This window comes from Gopherus evgoodei, chromosome 5 (genome assembly GCF_007399415.2).
Source record: "Gopherus evgoodei ecotype Sinaloan lineage chromosome 5, rGopEvg1_v1.p, whole genome shotgun sequence".
In the NCBI taxonomy this organism is placed as follows: Eukaryota; Metazoa; Chordata; order Testudines; family Testudinidae; genus Gopherus; species Gopherus evgoodei.
Window position 1 is genome coordinate 146,521,665 of NC_044326.1, and position 8,678 is coordinate 146,530,342.

Here is an 8,678-nt window from a genome sequence, read left to right on the forward strand (position 1 = left end):
GACATGTTGTTCCATGTCACCTGGTACAGGAATCCATCTTAAACCTGGGGCTTTTCCACAGAGAGAGACAAAAGATTCCTGCCTTGTACCAAAGCTGTGTAAGGGGGTGGAACTGAACAAATATGGCTGCAGTCATGAGACATCCCCTAGCTATCACCTGAGCTGGAACAAGGGCTATACCAGGTGAAAAGATTGGGCCCAGACAAGAAATAAGTCTAGTCTGTCTCTCAGTCTGTGCAGATGGGATCTTTCCCTCCAGTGCTGGAGGATTCGCCTTTCTCATCTACCCTTGTCCCAAGCAGCAAAGCAGGTGGGAATCTTACATGTACCAAGGTGACTTAGGAGCAGAAACCCCCCCAGACCTTGCATTCAATTGGCACTTGCCTCTCACTCAGCAGGATTAAAACTCCTGCAGGGAGACTGCTGGGCCACATCCCAGCTGGCCATGAGCAAAGCAGCAGAGTGCAAACAAGAACCTGAAAATGCTGGGGATTGAACACAGGGCCTCATACATGCAAAGCATGTGCTCTACCACTGAGCTACACCCCCAGATAGGCTGCAGGTCACACTCAGAGCCCTCCTATTCCCAGAGCATCAAGTGGCCTACGAGCAGCATAGGGGACACATTCCCTGCTCTGAGGGCCAAACCTGCTGTCCTGGAGGCTGCTGGTTCTCAGGGTCACTTTTCAGCAGGGCCAGAATTGATGTGTGGGGCACAGAGAGTTTGTGCCCCGGACTCAGGGTGCAGAGATACACTCATCCCTCTCCTCTGCATTGGGTGGGGAGTGCGGCCACCTCCTACTGGAAGGTAATGGGAGGGGAGGAGCTCTGAGAGTCGCTCAACAACTGACCCTGGTGGCAGGAGTGGTGTGGGAAGCTCCAGGTATTTCTAGGATCTGCTATTGCCACCTGCCTGTAAAGTCCAGCTTCCCCAGCACATTCACTGCGGTGCAATTGGGTCATTGTTTCCATGGCTGCACAGCAAAGAATCACTCCCAGTTTCCCTTCTATCTGCAGCAGGATTAGCCTGTGTCAGTGGTTAATGAGGTGGATCTAGTTGTAGATTGTTATTCATTCCCCACCTTGACAATTCACACAATCCCTTTCCTACTCAAATCCCCAGCTCCTCGGTGAACCTGGTAGCAGGGGTTGGGTCCTGAGACTTTGAGGGTCCTTTTTACCCTCCACCTGGAGTGAACTCAGCTTTTCCCCCATCCCAGACAATCCATGAAATAACAACAGGAGCATAAAGAAAGAGGGGAGGGAACATCTCACTGCCAGGGCTGGATGTGCCCAGGGCCCCAACTCATCCATTGTTTCCATGGAATTTGGCCCCCTGCTTTGCACAAGGGACAGAGAAAGATCTTGCTGTGGGCGGGGCATTCACTCAGGCCAGGGCTTTATAAAGCTGCGCACAAGCGACCAGGGAGTTTTGCAAGGGAGTTTTTGGAAGGGGAGTAGGAAGGGAGCGGAGGTCCCTTGTCAGTCTCATCTGTGACCCATTGGTCCCCCTGAACCTATAAATCAAGCCATATCCAAAACCTTTCTATTTACAGCAGAGCAGAGCGGACAGGGAGCTGCAGACAGGAATTTGAGAGAGTTTGACAGAGGGAGGCTTACAATGGTGAGGAGGACCCGCAACACCTGTGCCAGCACTGCTTCTGTCTCCTCCACCTGCGCCTGTAGCCAGACAGAGCACCAAACCATGGATGCTTTTACCCAGATTCTGGTGTGGGCTTGCAAAGACTGTAATTTGCAATTTCCACTTACTGATATCCAGGCTGGGGGTGGCATCCAATGTGAAAGGTGCCTACTGGTGGAATCTCTCAGGCAGCAGGTGGGAGAGTTACAGGAGGAGGTGGCTAGGCTGAGGAACATCCATATCCATGAGCAATCCTTGGACAGTATCCATGTGGAGACAGCTGATGTAGCTGTCCCAGTTCACAGGACTACCGACACACCGGTGGAGGAGGAGATGCCTCAGGGTATATCTGACACACCAGTGGAGGAGGAGGCTCAGGGTGGACACAGCCAGCTGGTTACTTCTAGCAGCAGGCAGTGCTCCATCCCTGCTGCGAACCCTCCTGCTGTGGTAAAAGATAACCATTATGCTCTTCTTGATACAGGAGAGAAGGAATCACCCCCAACAGTTAAGGGGGTGAAGCCTCGTACCCCTAAGGCTGGGAGGTCTGCTGCCACCACTGATAAGAAACGTAGGGTAGTGGTGGTTGGAGACTCTCTGCTGAGGGGGACGGAGACACCCATCTGTCGCCCTGACCGTTCATCCTGGGAGGTATGCTGCCTGCCAGGGGCCCGTATCCGAGATGTTACAGAGGCTTTGTCGAGGATTATCCGGCCTTCTGACTACTACCCCATGCTACTCATCCATGTGGGCACAAATGATACTGCGAGGTGTGACACTGAGCAGATCAAGAGTGACTACAGGGCTCTGGGAGTACGGGTTAAGGAGTTTGGAGCGCAGGTGGTATTCTCTTCGATTCTTCCTGTTGAAGGTAGGGTCCCGGGCAGAGACAGATGCATCGTGGAGGTGAATGCCTGGCTGCGAAGATGGTGTCGCCAGGAGGGCTTTGGCTTCCTCGACCACGGGATGCTATTCGAGGAAGGACTGCTAGGCACAGATGGCGTTCACCTTTCAAAGAGGGGAAAGGCCTTATTTGCGCACAGACTGGCTAATCTAGTAAGGAGGGCTTTAAACTAGGTTCGACGGTGACAGGTGAGCAAACCCCACAGGTAAGCGGGGAACAAGACCTGGGAAATGGGTTGGAAACAGGAGGGAGCACGGGCTATAATGGCAATGAGGAAGGAGGGTCAGGGCAAAGCTGGGAGGCAAGATCAAACCAGTATCTTAGATGCCTATATACTAATGCAAGAAGTATGGGTAATAAGCAGGAAGAACTGGAAGTGCTAATAAATAAATACAACTATAAAATTGTTGGCGTTATTGAAACTTGGTGGGATAATACACACGACTGGAATGTTGGTGTGGATGGGTATAGTTTGCTCAGGAAGGATAGACAGGGGAAAAAGGGAGGAGGTGTTGCCTTATATATTAAGAATGTACACACTTGGACTGAGGTAGAGATGGACATAGGAAATGGGAGTGTTGAGAGTCTCTGGGTTAGGCTAAAAGGGGTAAAAAACACGGGTGATGTCGTGCTGGGAGTCTACTACAAGCCACCTAATCAGTTGGAAGAGGTGGATGAGGCTTTTTTCAAACAACTAACAAAATCATCCAAAGCCCAAGATTTGGTGGTGATGGGGGACTTCAACTATCCAGATATACGTTGGGAAAATAACACCGCGGGGCACAGACTATCCAATAAGTTCCTGGACTGCATTGCAGACAACTTTTTATTTCAGAAAGTTGAAAAAGCTACTAGGGGGGAAGCTGTTCTAGACTTGATTTTAACAAATAGGGAGGAACTCGTTGAGAGTTTGAAAGTAGAAGGAAGCTTGGGTGAAAGTGATCATGAAATCATAGAGTTTGCAATTCTAAGGAAGGGTAGAAGGGAGTACAGCAGAATAGAGACAATGGATTTCAGGAAGGCGGATTTTGGTAAGCTCAGAGAGCTGATAGGTAAGGTCCCATGGGAATCAAGACTGAGGGGAAAAACAACTGAGGAGAGTTGGCAGTTTTTCAAAGGGATGCTATTAAGGGCCCAAAAGCAAGCTATTCCGATGGTTAGGAAAGATAGAAAATGTGGCAAAAGACCACCTTGGCTTAACCACGAGATCTTGCGTGACCTACAAAATAAAAAGGCGTCATATAAAAGATGGAACCTAGGTCAGATTACAAAGGACGAATATAGGCAAATAACACAGGAATGCAGAGGCAAGATTAGAAAGGCAAAGGCACAAAATGAGCTCAAACTAGCTATGGGAATAAAGGGAAACAAGAAGACTTTTTATCAATACGTTAGAAGCAAAGGAAGACCAAGGACAGGGTAGGCCCACTGCTCACTGAGGAGGGGGAAACAGTAACGGGAGACTTGGAAATGGCAGAGATGCTTAATGACTTCTTTGTTTCGGTCTTCACTGAGAAGTCTGAAGGAATGTCCAATATAGTGAAGGCTTACGGGAAGAGGGTAGGTTTAGAAGATAAAATAAAAAGGAGCAAGTAAAAAATCACTTAGAAAAGTTAGATGCCTGCAAGTCACCAGGGCCTGATGAAATGCATCCTAGAATACTCAAGGAGTTAATAGAGGAGGTATCTGAGCCTCTAGCTATTATCTTTGGGAAATCATGGGAGACGGGGGAGATTCCAGAAGACTGGAAAAGGGCAAATATAGTGCCCATTTATAAAAAGGGAAATAAAACAACCTAGGAAACTACAGACCAGTTAGTTTAACTTCTGTGCCAGGGAAGATAATGGAGCAAGTAATTAAATAAATCATCTGCAAACACTTGGAAGGTGGTAAGGTGATAGGGAATAGCCAGCATGGATTTGTAAAGAACAAATCGTGTGAAACTAATCTGATAGCATTCTTTGATAGAATAACGAGCCTTGTGGATAAGGGAGAAGCGGTGGATGTGATATACTTAGACTTTAGTAAGGCATTTGATACGGTCTCGCATGATATTCTTATAGATAAACTAGGAAAGTACAATTTAGATGGGGCTACTATAAGGTGGGTGCATAACTGGCTGCATAACCGTACTCAGAGAGTAGTTATTAATGGCTACCAGTCCTGCTGGAAAGGTATAACAAGTGGGGTTCCGCAGGGGTCTGTTTTGGGACCGGTTCTGTACAAGATCTTCATTGATTTAGCTGTTGGCATAGAAAGTACGTTTATTAAGTTTGCGGACGATACCAAACTGGGAGGGATTGCAACTGCTTTAGAGGACAGGGTCAAAATTCAAAATGATCTGAACAAATTGGAGAAATGGTCTGAAGTAAACAGGATGAAGTTCAATAAAAATAAATGCAAAGTGCTCCACTTAGGAAGGAACAATCAGTTTCACACATACAGAATGGGAAGAGACTGTCTAGGAAGGAGTATGGCAGAAAGAGATCTAGGGGTCATAGTGGACCACAAGCTTAATATGAGTCAACAGTGTGATACTGTTGCAAAAAAAGCAAATGTGATTCTGGGATGCATTAACAGGTGTGTTGTAAACAAGACACGAGAAGTCATTCTTCCGCTTTACTCTGCGCTGGTTAGGCCTCAACTGGAGTATTGTGTCCAGTTCTGGGCACCGCATTTCAAGAAAGATGTGGAGAAATTGGAGAGGGTCCAGAGAAGAGCAACAAGAATGATTAAAGGTCTTGAGAACATGACCTATGAAGGAAGGCTGAAGGAATTGGGTTTGTTTAGTTTGGAAAAGAGAAGACTGAGAGGGGACATGATAGCAGTTTTCAGGTATCTAAAAGGGTGTCATCAGGAGGAGGGAGAAAACTTGTTCACCTTAGCCTCTAATGATAGAACAAGAAGCAATGGGCTTAAACTGCAGCAAGGGAGATTTAGGTTGGACATTAGGAAAAAGTTCCTAACTGTCAGGGTAGTTAAACATTGGAATAGATTGCCTAGGGAAGTTGTGGAATCTCCATCTCTGGAGATATTTAAGAGTAGGTTAGATAAATGTCTATTAGGGATGGTCTAGACAGTATTTGGTCCTGCCATGAGGGCAGGGGCCTGGACTCGATGAGGTATACATTCTTCAGCTAATTTAACTAAATTGTTCATAGCCAAATCAAATGATTAAAATCCAATAATTTCCTTGCCTGAATTTATTTACAAATATTTCACAGACACCAAGAACTTTCTTCTTTAGCATTTTACAAAGTTCAACTGCTGTTTTCTCCAGCAACTACAGAGTTAACTGCTCACTCTCCCTTAAATCATTTGCTTGTCTCCCAACAGCTACTTTTATCAACTTAAATCACCATTCCAAGTAAGTCCTGGGTATTTGAAATCCCCATGCTTACACTTACTGACTCCTTCCTTCCAATACATCCTCAAAATTTTCCAACCTGTTTTCCAATCTCTCTGTCTGTTTCCTGCCCACCTGGGCCCGATCCTGCTTTTCTTGCTGAACCGTTCCTTCCATGGACACCAACTTGTTCCACTACCAGTTTAGCTAGGAGACTGGGCTTCTCAACTAGCCCCCACCCCTCCTGGTCTCTTCCCTTAAACATTCTTACTCACAAGACTACCCGAGTCCTTCCTCGTGAGGCTTGCCACCTGGACAAAAACACATGGCCCATTGGGCAAAGGCCATTTACTTAACATATAATCCAACCCTCTTTAGAGGGTTTACCCAAAGACCCATCCATCTGTCTGCTGACACTTAAACAGAAAAGAGAATTACACAGAGAGCATAGGAAATTGCAGTCTAAGCCAGGTTTTCCCACTTCTATACGCTGACCGCTACAGGGAACGGGACAGAAGGATCTCAATTCGACCTCAGAGCTTCCTTGCATGCATGGCTTCCACTCCGAGGAATTACGAACGAGAGGTTCAGTTCCGCCCACAGTCCTAATGACCAAATGAACAGAGCAGAAAAACAACAGTAACCGGTGAAACAGAACAGAACCGGAACCAGATAACGTTTCCTTATCCTATTAGGGCACACTTTTAATCATGCAGTTCTCAACACATAACACCAGCAGTACCAAGCAAAGCAAATAGATGGTGTAAATTATGCAGGGCTACCCCCTTTTAAATTGCTCACCAAACTGTAACAAATTTCTGTTACCAGTCTATCCCTCTTGTCAGGTGATCAGGCTGACACTACAGGATCGTTGGGGGAAGATAAAGAAAACACACCATATAACTGAATTTTAAAGCTTCATTAGTCAGGAAAAACATGAATGCCCCAAGCCCTAAGCCCCTTTCATACTCACACACGTACGTCCAGACTGGCCACTTCTGTGTATAATGTTCAGAGAAGGGGGAAAGGTGGATAGGAGATTATCCTGTATACAGCTTGTCCAGAATTTCCAACATGCTTCCGCTCTTGGGAAGGCTGTTCTTTTACACCCTGGAATCTCCTGCAGCGTCTCTTTCAGGGATTCCAGTCCAGGTCGGCTGCCTGTGGCTTCTTTGGTGTCACCAAGCCACACCGGCTCTGAGGTCACAAAGGCACACTGTTGGATCTTATTGGACAGTTAAGCTTTGCAAATGTAATCTCAGTTCTGTACCTTGTACTGCCTTTGGTTCGCCTCTGTCAATTTTCCTTTTTCCACAGCCAGCTGGGGCTGAAAGCAGTTTTACTTTGTACTTAGCATAGTCTGTGTTGATTCTTGACCCTGAACGCAGAGCAACTTTCTTTTTATTCCTGGGCCAAGCTGAATTTCAAATTAACCCGTTCCTTTCCTCAATAGACAAATTTGCTCACGCTGTATCAGGGCTTTTGGGTGATTAAATGCTCCTCTTAGATGTAAGATCTTATCTAGATTGAAGTACCTTCTAGTGGGCATTGTTTAGATGGATTTTCATGCATATAAATATTCCAATTCTCTAAATACCTGCAGGTTGTTGAACCATAATGTACGTACATGTAATATGCGGGGGGTACCCTTAGGGGGTGAGGTGGAATGTTAAGACTCCCCCCCCATTTTCCACTTACACACACAGGGAGGGTGCCCTGTCCACGCTAGTGGCTCATAAACTAAGGATTTTTCCCTACAGGGTACTCACACAGGAGAGGCTAACGAGGATGGCCACGACCCTCCTACACCTCCCTTCAGCAAAGAGCGTCAGCTAGTCTCTGAGAGACGGCGCCGCTTACTCTGATTGCATCCAGTGAGATGATCAGATTGTCAGTAGCCCACAAGGAAAGGAAAGGGGAAGGGAAGATGGGTGCACACACTCCTAGACCCAGGTAGCTTCCTCACCGGACGATGCCAGGCCAAGTCAGCCCACTATGGGTCGGACCTCCTAAAGATCCACTAGTTACCGGGCTTATGTTAGAGTAGTCCTGGTCATGAGCTTTTGCTTCACAGGGGCATCTTCCGGTAACAGTCACTCACATTGGCCCCCAGTACCATTCTGCATCTGACCTTGCTTTGCCTTTTTTTCAATTTATGCTTAATCAACTCTGAGACAACTGAATTACCCTCAACCATCACAGGCTGAAAGGCACCTTCTGTCTGCTCCACAGACACAGAAAAGCCAGAGACACATTCTCCTTCTCCAGACACACAGCTTGGGATTTCCTTTCCCTTGTCCCAGCACACAAGGCTGTTCACAGAGAACTGCTTGGAGACTGAGGTAGCTTCCTCCACAGGCAAGTCAATACCCCTGACAGACACAGGCACATTACCGTCACTGTCACATTTTTCCACACAGGAAACAGGTAAGGGATAGGGACACTCATTTTCCACTATTTCTGCCTTCCCAAACTGCTGACCAGATAAAGCCATCAGCTCACAAGGCTGCCTAGGCTCCTCCAAACCTTCTCTACCAGGCACATTGCCACTTCCAACAGAGAAGCTGCTGCTTTTTTCACTACACTGAGCTACTTCCAGCAAATCACAGTTACCCATTTCAGGTTCACTTTTACAAGCTGCACTAGCCAGCAATCCATTACCCATCACACATCTACCCTTTCCTTCCTCGGTTAGGGCTTCCATCTGACCATTTACTTGAATCTGCTCCTGAGAAACGTCTCCCTCCCCAATGAGATCTTTTTGCTCTTGATTTAACTCCAGATTC

The 8,678-nt window shown here is 46.8% G+C and overlaps 1 non-coding gene across 1 annotated transcript; it reads right to left on the reverse strand.

The window, feature by feature from the left end:
- Nucleotides 1-477: 477 nt before the first annotated feature.
- TRNAA-UGC lies at nt 478-549 on the reverse strand. The gene has a single exon. It is a non-coding gene; the product is annotated as a tRNA-Ala (tRNA).
- Between the last annotated feature and the right edge of the window lie 8,129 nt (nt 550-8,678).